The sequence below is a fragment of the Asparagus officinalis genome, chromosome 9, assembly GCF_001876935.1.
Source record: "Asparagus officinalis chromosome 9, Aspof.V1, whole genome shotgun sequence".
In the NCBI taxonomy this organism is placed as follows: Eukaryota; Viridiplantae; Streptophyta; class Magnoliopsida; order Asparagales; family Asparagaceae; genus Asparagus; species Asparagus officinalis.
Window position 1 is genome coordinate 37873713 of NC_033802.1, and position 15149 is coordinate 37888861.

The following is a 15149-nucleotide window of genomic DNA, read 5'->3' on the forward strand; positions in this document are numbered from 1 at the left end:
TGTGATGCCTCGAGCTTATTCATTGACTAGTCCGTGCTCCAATAATGTCGCCGAGTACAACGCGCTTCTCATTGGACTCAGTTTCGCCAAGGAGTTGGGGGTCGAATACCTCGAAGTTTTTGGGGATTCTCAATTGATAGTCAACCAAGTCCGTGGAGAGTATGAAGTCAGGAACCAAGACCTGATCCTATACCACCAGGAAGCCATCAAAATGGCAGAATCTTTTGAAGAATTCTTTATCGAATACATCCCTCGTCTCCAGAACGCTTATGCGGATGCACTGGCAGCACTAGCAGTATCACTTGCGCAGCCTCCCAAAACTGAGCTGTTAGTCACAGTGAGGACGCATCAGCTCTGCATACCCATATACGATATGGACATTGAAGAGGAAGACAATTGAAACATAAACGCCAAAGAGGTGAATTCAACTCAAATTGGGTCTGAGTCCCGAGATTGGCGTTTTCCCATCATTGACTACATACAGTATGGTATTTTGCCAGAGGATGTAAAAGAAAGGGAATCAATCCGCCGAAGAGCACCAAGATTCTTCTATAATGCCGAGACCCATACGTTATACCGTAGAGGGTACGATGGTTTGTTACTCCGATGCCTTTCGAACAAAGAAGCAGAAGAAGTTCTTAAGGAAGCACACGAAGGAGAATGTGGGGCACATCAGCCTGGTCCCAAACTATATGATCGCATTAGGAGAATGAGATATTTCTGGTCGACGATGGTTCGAGATGCAATCGAACACGCACGAGAATGCCACGCTTGTCAGATACATGCGAATTATATGCATCAACCGCCAGAGCAGTTGCACACGTCAACCACGTCATGGCCGTTCGAGACATGGGGTATGGATATTGTCGGTCCTATTTTTCCCCCTTCAGTCAAAGGCGATCGATTTATCCTCGCAATTACAGATTATTTCTCAAAGTGGTCTGAAGCAATTCTGCTCAGAGAAGTGAAGACGAACAACGTCATCAATTTCATCAAGCATCATGTCATATACCAACACGGCGTGCCAAGATGGATCATTCATGACAACGGTCCATAGTTCATAAGCAACGCCTTTATCAGGTTTTGTGACAAATTCCAGATTGAAGATGTCTCGTCGACAGCTTATTATCCCGCCGCAAACGGACTAGCTGAGGCTTTCAACAAGACGATCATTAAGATTCTGTCAAAGCTCGTGAAGACCAATAAACGAGACTGGGACGATAAACTCGGTGAAGCACTCTGGGCTTATCGCACCACCATACGCACACCTACAGGGACCACCCCATACTCGTTGGTATACGGATGTGAAGCTGTGCTGCCTTTGGAGATTCAAATCCCGTCACTTCGGATCGCTCTCGCAACTGAGATGACGACAGAAGAACAACATCAAAAACATCTCGAAGAACTCGAGAGGTTGGATGAAAAGCGCTTAGAGGCTCAACAACAATTAATGCCAATAAATGGGAAGTTCCTGAAAAAGTACTATCCCTAGTACATTCAGGATAACCCATTTACCGGGGAGTTCCTTGAAGAATATTACACTTAATATTCTAGAGGATAACCCAAAGTCTTTCTTTTCACCACCAAAATCCCTCACTGATCAATTTCAATTGACAGTGGGTCCACCAAAAATGTCTTTCTGTCCCTCTTGATTCTTTCCATGAACAGGAGGTCCACTTTTATTTTGGAGTCCCCTTTCGATAAACGAAAGAACTCCCTTCTTCTTCTCCTTGGGTAAGCCCTCTCATGGCTATGACCAAAGTTGAAGTTTCACTTCGATAAACGAAGAACTCCTTTTTCAGTTTAGATAACCAATCCTATAAAAGGCAGGTTTATCTAGATTTTCCAGATTCTCGGAGTGGAGATCCCACTTCTAGTTTCTTTTGCGCTGGAAATAGAATATAAAATTCTTCCTTTCCAGAATCAAGGAATAGAATATAAAATTCTTCCTTCCTTGTATTCGGGTTCGCCTTCACCCTAAAAGAAGACCGAGAAATAGAATATAAAATTCTTCCTTTCTCGTACCGATCTCTTCCAAAATTTGTCAATATAGGATTCATCCTAGGAAGTTTATCCCGAATCCTAAGCAGGGATAAGTCTGCGCCTAACACGCGCTGCGGTTTAGTCTTTTACTGATTGAAAAAGACACCAGAGTTTGATTCTGGGGTATTTTATCCTGAAATCTAAGCAAGGATAAGTCGACGCTTAACCCGCGCCGCCGGTTAGTTCTTAACCGTTAAAAAGAACACTCGTTCACATATTCAACATTGTGGCAGGGTGTTATTAATAACACCATAATCCATGCCTTACACGCATGGGGAATTTCATCCTGAATCCTAAGAAGGGATATGCCGACGCCTAATACGCGTCGCCGGTTTAGTCTTTCTCCGAAGAAAAAGACACCAGAGTTTGATTCTGGGGAAGTTTATCCCGAAGCCTAAGTAGGGATAAGTCAACGTCTAAAACACGTTGCTGGGCAGCCTATTCCCATAACAAGGGCGAAGTCTACGTATTCGAAGTCGTAGCATCAAGTCTAAGGGAGTTCATTCCTTTAGCACAACGTCACATGCGGAACGGATTTAGACAATCCGCATGCTAGCCCGATTCAAACGGTAGTTGGTAAAGGCTAATCAAACCCGTTGAAGGCTGAGGGTTAGCCAAAAATCCTAAAGTCAATACCTAACACGTGTCGCCGGGTAGCCTATTCCCGTAACAATGACGAAGTCTATGTATTCAATATCATAGCACGAAGTCTCAGAGAATTTACTCTCTTAGCACAACGTTACATGCGGAACGGATTTAGACAATCCGCATGCTAGCCCGATTCAAATGGTAATCGGTAAAGGCTTATCAAACCCGTTGATGGCAGAGGGTTTACCAAAAATCCTAAAAGTATTATGGTCAATCATTTCAAACGGAATGAGGAATCATAATAAAGATAAAAACCAGTTCCACTAAAAAGATCAAAAGTCAAAACATTCAACAAATAAAATCATACATCAAGCGCATGGCCAAAAATCTGCTGATTAAGCTTGGACAGCTTCTCATCATAAGCCTGCCTCAGCTCAGCTCTGATGGACTCCTCGGTGGTGGCTAAGGTCTTCGCAGTGACCTCCTCCGTCTCGGTCAGCTTCTGCTTCAAAGATTTCAACTCCTCAGATAAAGCAGGTGGGCTTGCTGATCCTGTATCGTCGTCATCTGAAGAATACTCAAAGTCTCCTCTTTCTCACGGAGCTCTCTTCGGAGCTGGTCTATCTGGGTCTCACAAGAGATAATGGAAGAGTCAAGCTCAGTGAGTGAAGATGATCTAGCAGCAAGGTGGGCCTCAACTCGATCTACCCGGTCCCGCTGCATCTGAATCTCGAGCTCAGCAAAAAGCCGAGTATCGCGCCATGTCTGTAAGCGAGTATCAAACTCGGCAGCAACGAATGAAGAGGCACCTGCATCCCGGAGCTCGTGAAACATCCGAAGCTCATGATCTAGGCAATCAAGATCATCAACGATAGCCTTCGCTAGATCTAGGTATCCTGCATCCCTTATGGAATTTATCTTAGAATCAAGGAAAGGTTTAAACTGATGAATGAAAAATCCGCTGTGGAAGAGCTTGCCAATCATAGCATTCACGAAGGAAAAGAAAGAGCGGACTTCTATGCAAATGATGATCTTCTCTGGGTCGCTGTCTGATAATAACTCCTTCACAAGGACGTGAAGCCGAGAAGAAAGCCCTACACAAAAAGGAGAAATCCTCAAAAGCCTTGATGAGGAAATAAGTAAAATTTTTCCCCTTGAGTCACTGGGGGTGGTGGGGGTGTAACGGCTGGGGGTGTATCAACTGGTGTAGTTGGTCCCGCAGCCGGCTCAACAGGATCAGTCTCGACAAAAGCTCCTGTCAATACAATTCTCAGATTCATCATATTATAGTTGCATTAGTCAAAAATTATCTGGTCTTATAATTAACTTGAGAAGAGCTACGTACCTTCAGAAAAACCATCCTCGGGATTCTTAGGGAGCGTAGACTCAGGAAATACATCTCCAGGCAACTGGTCATCAATCTGAGGAGAACCATACATAAAGTGGAGCATAGGAGTGTCCACAAGCAAGCCTTCCTCGTCAAAATCATCAGTCGAGAAATCTGACACAAGAGAATATAAGTACGAAAGGAGAATAAAGAGACTACGACCAATAGAAATGAGTTACCTCTTATGGGTGCGTCAGCCTCTCTATTCCCAAAATCCACGTTTGCCTCCTGCGAATTATCTAAAAAAGCAAGAAGTATAGAGACAATCAGGGAATGAACAAACTCCAAATCATTCAACTCCTTCGTGTATTGTTAATCGTAGATGTACCTGGATTCATCGAACCGGGTCCTACATCGACGATCTCCCTAATGTCACTAGCTTCTGCAGGCCTTTCTACTTGATGCGGTGAGTCGGGCTCACCAGAAGATATAGAATCGTGAAAAACAGGATCAGGACTCATCTCGCTCTCCCCACGCTCTCCTATATAGAAATGGAAAAGCGTGAATCAAAGTTCTGAATGATCAAGAGGCTAGTCTATGGGATAGATGTTACCTCCATCACTAGCAGGGTCGTCACCGGCTAAATCCATATCCGATGCTCGTGAAACTACATGCGGCTTGCGGGCTAATCTCTTCCGCCTAGCGGCGGGGGCAACAATCGAAGGTCTCGCCTGGGGAGAAGGATGGAACTCTTCATCCTGGTCAGCTGTGGTCCCTAAAACATCAAACCATTGTCAGGCCTAATAATTCTGGAAGATAGAGGGAAAAAGTAAGAAACCAACCTCATTCAGAATAGTCCTCGTGATCTTCAAGATCTCCGCCTGAAGCTTCATCAGCAGAATGAAAGATCTTCTTTCCCTCTTCGTCAATCCGACGGGTCTTGTACCGTGCCCTTTGTGATCGAGCATTTTCCCAAATCATATGGGAATCAGCCTGAGAATCCTCCTCAGCCTCCAGCTCTGCAATCGGCTTCACGGGGACAGTTTTATCTTAGGAAAGTGAGGTTCAACTGCCGCTCAGAACTCGGGAGACTGAACTTAGCACCAGTACAGCCCGTCACGGTCCACAACCATGCACGAAGACCGTCCACCAAACCGCCGTGGGTCCGAAGCTGCTGACGTGGATTCCCGATATAAAGCTGATCATAACCAAACTGGCGAGCGAATCGGCAGGGTAGGTATGGCTCTATGAAATACTGATTCCTCACCCGGAAAGTCAGATAACCCTGTCTGATGTTCACCAGCCAGTTAAAGCAGCCGATGTCCAAATGAGTCCGATACTCCCTCGGCCTCTCCTCATCAATCAGACACTCGCCGTATCGGCCGGAGAACTGTGGAAAACAAGTGGAAAACGCCCAACACTTGTGGACCTGTAGCTGCTGTCTGACGTTAGGGAATCCTCACCCATCCCACTTACCATTCTCAAACAGCTGTAGTAGGGGAGCGGAGGGGTCTGTGGCATACGGTACTGACATCATATCAGAACGATGAAGGACGAACCAAGCCATCAAATAAGTGTACGGAAGCTCCACCTTAATAGTAGGAATCTGAGCCGGTGATTCACTCTCCTTCCGTGTAAAAGCACCAGAAATCTGTCGAAGCCCTCGATGAATGTTAGCCACCATCACCGGAAGAAGCGAAAGTTCCTTTTTGTAGGCAAGATGAACCGCTGGGTAGAGCACCTCCAATGACAAGATATCACTAGACTGATACGGGACCACGCATTTCTTTAACCAGATAGCGAGGTAACCGGTGAGAAGGGTCATCGTTCTTCAGTAGACTATTAACCCCTGAAGGAGTGAGTGGTGCCAGCTCACAAATAGCCTCGCCAGAATTGCTCTCTAGATTCCTGAACAAATAAGACGCAAACTGTTTCTGGCTCACATGGGATTTAGCCCTCTTCGCTAAGGGTTCAGACTGCGCCAAAGCGATATGATAGTGACATGTGAGGTCCCATAAAGTCTCGTAGCGGTCGGGCATGCGATCCTTCAGCTGACTCAATTCTTGGTTGGAGGGAAAATATTCCTGATATAGCATTTGTCCCATGGGCAAACCAGAAATCCTGTGCATCTCATGGAGGGCCAAGCCCAACTCCCCTTGCCGTGTCAGAAAAGTGTTCGAATCCGGGTTGTAGAGCTCGCACAAAGCGAAGAAATGCTTCGTGCTAACAGGTAAACCATACATGGTGGCACGAACGGCTGCATATAGACCACAAGCGTGCAACTCCTCGCTCCATCGGCTCAAGACGTACTTCGTCATGCGAGTCCACCAAAGCTTGTCCAAAGAATGGACCCAACCATAAAACCTGTGGCGTGTCGCAGGCATCTCCCGTCCTAAAGCAGCGAGGCGATTCTTCAAAGTAGAAGCAGCGGCAAGAAGCTCGTTACGTGGCGGTGCATCTAACCCCAATACTCCAGGATGCAATCCAGTGATGTGACTCCTGCTCGAACCAGGAGCTGCCTGATGAGTGATGTATCCGCAGTGAACGCTCTCATGATCCTCCGACAAGCGCCACGACATCTCCCGTGTCACAGCCTGACGCCGGAGCTCGGTCAACGAATGATGCCGAGGAATCTTCGGCAAATATATGAAGCCACTGCCAGTCTTATGAAGCCACTGCTCAGTATCAATAAACACGGCATCCGGATCTCTGGCAGAATCGCCAAATAAAAAGTCGGTCTTCTTGAGAGGCTGAATCGAACTGGCATCCTTCACGAGGGGCGCATCTGTAATCAACTGGCGAAGAGCTCGATGTCCACCTTCCTTCACCACTTGGGCAACCTCTGTCGACGTGCCCGAAGCAAACCGAGGAGTGACTGGGATAGGGGAAAAATCATCGGAAGTCGAATAATACTCGCCACGACGCCCGTACACTGCGTGAGATGAGAACGCCCCAGAAGGATATTCCACTGGAAGCAAAAATTTAAACAGTTGTTAGTCTCAATCATAAAAGGAAGTTGAACTCATCCTACGAATGGGTAAGATAGAGTCACTGCCTTATAAAGGGTGAGACGATTTGGCCACATTATGCACTTATAAGATAGGGTATATCGACTATATATCCCTGCCTTATAAGGCACAATGCAACGTCAAAACGCCCCCTTTATTGATTTTGAGATATGGTTTTGACCAAGCAAAACATATCTTTAAAGCGTCGATCCTCGCCAAGGAGAATCAAGGCTCTTCCCGATTGCCTCGCCAAGGAGAACAAAATGGGGCGAAAAGGACCAATTTGCAAATTTCTAAGAAAAATGGACTAATTTGTAAATTTCTAAAAATAGCTCACCAGCATAAGAGGGAGGCGCGCCATCAGCCGACGCGGTAGAGGATTGACCTCTCGAAGCGCGAGACATGACGGCCTGCAAAATAACTCAAAGGGTTAGATTTAAAAAATAATTTCAGCCCTAAATTTTTGCATAAAAACCCCTCAAAATTGCATTTTTACCCCCCTGAAAGATTAGCTCGAGGCATCAAATCACACCCTCAAATGCATGAATTAAATTGAGCATGAAATTGTGGATTTACCTGAGGGAAAGCTCGTGGATCCAATAAAAATCAGATCTTAAAAGAGACTCAAACCACGCGCTCGAGGGGCCTGAGAGAAATTCTAAATATGGAAGTTTTGAGGGATTTCTCAGTCAAAGATCCAAAGAAAGACCAGATCTAATGCAACTATGAAGTTTTGAGGGAGAACGAATGCTCGAGGGAAGAGAAAAATGAAAAAAGGGGTTAAGGGGGGGGCCGGCCCTAATGAAAAAAAAAAGCTCTTTTATAATGTTGAACCAAGCCTAGTTGAACCGGACCAGACCAAGTTGAACCGGACCAGACCTGGAGACATAGAGACCTGCAAAATAAGTTAAGGAATCAGATCTAGAAAAAGTTCCTCTTTTTTGCAATTCTCGCCCCCCCCCCCTGAAAGGTGAGCTCGAGGCGCCAAATCTTAATCCTAACCCTCGCATGTGACCCCACAAATTCATAAATTGAATTAAGCATAAAAAAATGCTAAAATGGTTGAGGATTTACCTGAGGGAAAGCTCGTGGATCCAATAAAAATCAGATCTTAAAAGAGACTCAGACCACGCGCTCGAGGGACCTGAGAGAAATTCTAAATATGGAAGTTTGGAGGGATTTCTCAGTCAAAGATCCAAAGGAAGACTAGATCTAATGCAACTATGAAGTTTTGAGGGAGAACGGATGCTCGAGGGAAGAGAAAAGTGAAAAAGAAAGAGAGAGGGGGGCCGGCCCTANTTAAGGGAGGGGGGGGGGCGGCCCTAATGAGGAGAAAAAAGAGCTCTTTTATAATGTTGAACCAAGCCTAGTTGAACCGGACCAGACCTGGTTTGAACCAGAATTCAAATTGAAGCTGAATCGAGTATCGAAACAACTTCAAATCGACCGAGGGTTCAGTCCTTGGTTTATTCTTGCCTCTCCCACATGTTCGGAAAAATCAGAAGATTTTTTGAGCCGAATTACTGCCTTTTTTGGCTCATTATCAAGCCGGTTCAGCTCATTTGAGCACAGAAAATACTCCAACAAGGTATATGAGTATAAACTATTCCCTATTTTTGGTTGAAAAGTTCCTGGAGAATATTTTTTCTAAATATTCTTAAGGATAACTTAACAACACTACGCCGAACAACGCGTCGCAAATAAAAACTCAACGCCAACAATCGATGGTCAGCTAAAGATTAGAAAATCAGGAATCGACTTTAAGTTTAAAATTCCGACAACGGTCAGACAATAAATGCAGCACCGGAACTCTTACAGACATTCGACAAAGCACCGAATATCCTGGAGGATTGAAGGAATCAAGAACGGAAGCCATTCCAAAGTCCCGTTACACCGACTGAAGGTTGGGACAATCATATCCAAAGTATTCCAGACTCTTCTATAAAAGAACGAGGCTGAAATACTTTGGAGGGGGTATCTGTAGGCATATAAAATTGCTTATAGGTCCCTTAGCATAGCTTGGCACAAACCGACGAACCAACGAGGCGACGAGGTTGACGAATCGCACGCAAGTAACGGAATACATCCATTCGCATGTGAAATCAAGCCAAGGGTTCGAAGAGTCAACGAGTCATCCAACCAAGGGAAGACTCGGACGAATCACGATCGACTCAAGATCCATTTCGGACTCGAACTCAGAAGTGGATTTACTGTCAAATCAGGAATCGGATCTACTGCCAAATCAGAGTCTAAGTCAACCGAAAAACGGATACAACGGAAAGATGACAAAACCCAACACCTAAGGGGGGCTCGGCCAAGGCCGAGCCACCCATAGGTGGCTCGGTGGCCGAGCCACCTATGAGGCACAGTTCAGAGAGCCTATAAATAGGCTCCCCTTTGTTCATTTGAAAATGTTGGAACTTTGAGAGCCGAAACTCTGCCGAATTGAAGATCGAGCTTGGAGTTTTGAAGACTTGAGGACTTGAACATTCAGATCTGATTCTCGGCGAGCGTCTATAAAAGGCAGGAGTTCGAGAGAGGTAAAAATCAGATCTAAGATCTACACGAGATCATACTCCGGATCAAAGCTTGGCCTTTGATCCCGAGAATTAAGGGCGATTATTTCCTTGGTGAACTAATCCCCCCCGGCTATTATTTCCTTCGCAGAATAATACCCGTCGAATCGTGTAGATACTACCGGATCTAGATCGCGCGGTGGTCCACGGATTAACCCCGGCGTTGGCAAAGAACCCACACAAGCAAGAGACCGCAAAACAGGATCTTGCGATTTGTTCTAAAGGAAAGTTGTAAAAGGAAAGTTGTAATTTTTTCTTTTTCTTTGATTTTGTTATAACCGGATCTAAAAAAGACCGGATCTTTTATAACTGAAAAACAGTTATTCAAGATAGCAATGAATTCAATGAAGGCAATTTTCACCGCGAACAGAAAGAGTAACAAAACTTCAAATCAGTTCAGAGAAATATTATTACTTCCAGAAAAATTACTTTATTTACTAGTCTATTTGATTTTTGGGTTTTGTCATTTTAACGTATTTATTTTACTTCCAATTGAACTGTTAAAAAATAAAATCTGATGGAACATTAAATTATTACTCCAAACTAAATGATGTGTTTTTTTTCATTTTTAATTTATTAGTTATTAGTTATACCCTCTCTCATTTTTATTTAAAATTTGATGGGTTTAGAACATATTTATTAGTTATTAGTTATACCCTCTCTCATTTTTATTTAAAATTTGATGGGTTTAGAACATGTTAGAGGAAATATATTGAAGAATTAATTAATATTTCATTTTTATTTAAAATTTGATGGGTTTAGAACATGTTAGAGGAAATATATTGAAGAATTAATTAATATTAGCTACTTATTTTCGTTGTAACTGCTGGAAATAACCATCTTTCTGGATATGATATGGCACAAGGCATTAATTATATCATTCCTATATCATTCATAGATCCAACAATCTATTTATATATTTAGGTGTCTCTATGATGTAATGAATTCTAATTGTATCCACTTTTAAAGATTTCAATTTGCTGATTAGTATCATTTGTTTATTATGTAAATGATTAGAGTCGTTTATTTTCTTAGTATTAGAGATGATCACTATTATTTTTTAGTAGATCATGCATCATTTTTTATTAAATATGAGGAGTTTCATGGGCTAACTATTTAATTATTTGGTGAAAGTTGAGGAGTGACATGGGCTTATGTTGAATTGATTGGCAATGGTTTGCATGAGGAGGAAGTGTTATTACTCTATGATTCCCTTTTTTGAGGTTTGCTTGATTTATGTTTTAATGCAAGTTACTTCATATAACTTAAATTTCAGGCTAATACAAAGGTCTGATCTTAATCCGAGATCTTCATTATTTTACTTTTGATTTGATATGCTAACTTTGAATTATGTTATGTTAAAACTATGCAAATATATGAAATTATGAATGTGGTTGAAGTTGAATTTGTAGCTGATTTTATCATGAATCTGTAGCTGATTTTATCATTTGTACCAACTATTATTTGCCTTCACCAAAAGAGTTATTAATTTCAAGATTTTTTTGAGCTTTATGAATGCAGCGTTTTTTAGTTTCAGTAGGTAGCACATTCTGCTATACATCCTCTTCCCTTCTCTACTTTAAGTTTACAATTTCTAAAAAAGTTGTACGACTTCATACATTTTTATTTTTGTTCATAAGTATCTTCAAATTTGTATTATTTATTCAGTTCTCTACAGTGTTTCTAACAGGCAAAAGTGTAGATGTGAATATTACTATCATTATAAAGGAGCTACCTCAACAATAACTTAATTGAACAAGCAATCTGCATGTTTGACTTATATATATATATATATATATATATATATGCATATGTTTTCATTGTAGAAGTATCCGCAAAAAAATAGCGGTTGTGAATTAGATAGTGATTGAATTAGCCCGTGACTAATGTAGCTTTAATAGGTTTTGTTTGTTTTTTAATTAGGGAGTGGAGAAGTTGATTACATTGAAGATGATAATGGCTAATATCAGAGCATCCACTTGGTAGATTACAATTACATAATGGTAATTTTATTTCAATGTTGGATTTTAATTTTAAATGGATCTTTACATGTATTTACGCTCTAAAAAATGACCTCTATTGTGCTATTTCAATTTCTTTTTGTTTAGAATTTTAAGTCTGAGAAGTTTATATGTTGACAATGACTGTTGGCTTACATCGCCTCTGTTATTTGCCCTGATGTGCTATTTCACAAATGACCTCTATTGCCCTTTCCTACATCGCCTTTGTCCTTCACGCTTTGCCTGAAGAATACGACGGCTATAGACTGGACTAAAATGCCGAGTACTCCATCTGTAAAGAAGAGGAGGATATATGGGTGATTTTTAAATATCGAGGTATTTATTTTATCAAATTGGAGGTATTTTTTTAAATTTACTTTACACATTTTTCGTATCACCTAGAACTTTATTAGTTTACATGCTATGTTGGAGAGTTAGATATGATAATCAACAAATGTCCATAGTGGTCTTTGGTATAGTGCGGGATCATGACAACATGCATTTCCAATAATGATAATCAACAAATGTCCATAGTGGTCTTTGGTATAGTGCGGGATCATGACAACATGCATTTCCAATAATTGTGCAATTTTTTTAAAGCTTGAAACATTGAATCATAGATCTGAAGTTATATGCTACACCAAGGAATGTTAGAGAATTCATCTGCTAGCAACTTCTGATGTGTCTGCTACTGTATGATAGATAGATGAAAATAGACTTTTTAGTTGTCGCAATAATACATGTTAAGGTCTCTTAAAAGTGCCAGCTTCCTGCAGGAGCCATACATGAACATACCCAGGGACACTATCATGGAGGCTCTGAGAGTCTTGCTTGGTACATAATCAAGCAAATTTTATCTAACTGAACAAATGGAGCAAGTTAGAAATAGCTATATTGGTGTTGATCTGTCAATGATCTTACCAAAGGTGACTTGATCCGGTCCCTGATTATCACACTCAACTATGTTTTTAGTGTTTATCATGTATTATGCAAATTCTTCTTTTGAAAATGGAGTTAATATAGCAATTATTCTATGATAATTTTGTGTGTCCTCCATATATTCAATTGAGAAATTACACATTTGATTTTGTGAGATTTTGATGGTTATTATAATAAGCTATGCATTTTGTTTGTTCTTTTTACATATTTATAGAGATGCAAGAGCTAAATTTTGATGATTAATAAAATCTTTGGTAATTAAAGTGTTGGTAGGTAACGAAAGTAAAATCTGATTTTGAAAAATTTGTGAACTTGATTCATTTTTAATCTATTTGATTTTAGATCTTAATTTTTCTAGAATGATAATACAACTTATATATCTGTGCTATACTGAAAAGCAATCATCTTTGATATTTTTTCTTTCTTTTTATTGTCAGTAGTGTGTCTATGCCTTCTCAATAAACAATATGAATATATCTTATTTGTTTTGCCTCCAGTGTTGGTCGCTTTGCTTCTACTTTCTCTTTTCTGGTGAGTAAGAGTAGAGAAATGTCCCTGACAAGCAATATGAATCTCTTATGAATTTGTAGCCTGCAATGTATTTGCAGTGTTAAGTCTTCCTTAAATTAGTTCATATCAAACTATACTTGAAACTTATTGAATAGATTGTATTTGCAGTGTTAAGTCTTCCTTAAATTAGTTCATATCAAACTATACTTGAAACTTATTGAATAGATAAATATCATAATTGATATGTAGCTATAAATTAGTTCATATCAAACTATACTTGAAACTTATTGAATAGATAAATATCATAATTGATATGTAGCTATATTTTAATGAAAGGTGATGTACTTGAATTTGATTGCAGGTTGTACAACTAGGTGGGAAAGATATGCTTGCAATGCTTCATATTGGCTTGCAAAAGTGCAGGAAAATTGAATGTTTTTGTAAGTCAACTATTTACTTTACCTCCTTAATGAATATGAGATTTAATGCACAAGCTTCTCCCTTTTCTTTTATTGTAAATACCATGTACAAAATTTTCAAATCTAACAAAATCCCAGTTACAATGAAGGCATGAGTATCAATATTAGTTTAAGCATCATATACATGGCCTTAATATATTTCAATGCACAAGAGATCAGGATGTTTGGCATCTCTCCTTGGAAATAAAACATCATAAAGTTGCAAAATTGTAAATTAAGCTAGAGAATTTAAGACGATGATCATAGAGTATGATCTTTACCAGTTTCATTCAAGCGTGATATTTGTTAATTGTCTTCTTAATATGGTTCATGTTTATCCTTTTTAGAGTCAAGAAATGAGATATTCACAAAAATAACTCTCAAAAGAAAAAAGAAATAATTCAACTAACCTTCTTATGTATTTACAAATGTTGCTGAAGCCAAATGCTCGCGATGATATGGAATCATACGTCATTTTTTGAATTTTGGAATAACATGAGGCAGCTGCTTAATTTGAGATGTGGTAGTCGATATTATTTGTTATCTTAGTTGTTTGTAATATCCTTATAGCGAGTAATTTGTGAGTCTTTAGAATCTATGTATATTATGACTCTGAACGCTATGATGGATTTACCATTATGTATACAAATAAATGCAGAGTAGTCATATGATGTTGGAGGATTGTTAAGTATGTTTTTCTAGAATTGGAAATTAGATTGTACAACTATATTCGCTTATGAATAAGTTATTACTATAGCATTATCACTGTAGCGCATACAGAATATTGTGGCATTTAAAAAAATTACTGTGTCATTTATGAAAAATACCACGGCATTTAAAAATAATTTTTATAACGGAAACAAAAAAAAAGCGGACCGTGCTTTGTACGGGGTGCACACTAGTACTCTTTAAAAGAGAATAAATTAATAAAAGGAAATAATACCACAAGCACGTGGTCAAAGCTTAGCAAACAGTGCACTTTTCGACAATCAAGTAATGTCTCTACAAATTAAACATTTTGGGACGCAAAGCCGCAAGTAAGCACAATGAGGACATTTTAATCTTGTGAGGATTGTGTTGCCCTATCAATTCACATTCAACGGAGTTTTTAACACAGTTAAAATTGGAATAAGTTTACACTTATTAGGAGTACAAATACTAAGTTGAGAAAAATAATAAGTACATAGACCAATTTGAGTATGGAGGCCGGGTATAGGGACCAAAATAGCTTTTTAGCCTTATGAGAAAAAATAAATGCGATCACCAATTTGAGCATGCGGCCCTTGTACATGTATCAAATTGGATTTTTCGCCCACGAAGTTCATGGGTGTGAAGTGAGATTTTTAAAATTGTCAATTGAGTGCAAAACCCAACAATTCGCGGTTGTTTTGTGAAATTAATTATTATTAATTTCGCAGTTAGAATTTGCATTTTTTTTATTTATTAAAAAAAATGTATATATAATACAACCAAGTCTTTCTCCTTTTAAAAGAGCAACGATTAATTTGGCCATGATTATTAGTCGAGGCACTCCTTTTCTAGCTTCTTTCCCTTTTCAGAGAGAACTTAATATTCCTCGTTCTGTAGATTATAGCTTTAGCATCTTCGCAAAATACACTAAAGAAGATAATGGAAGCCGTCAATCCGTTGGAGATAATGAATGCTAAAGAATTTGACTAAATTGCGACTCATATTTTCAA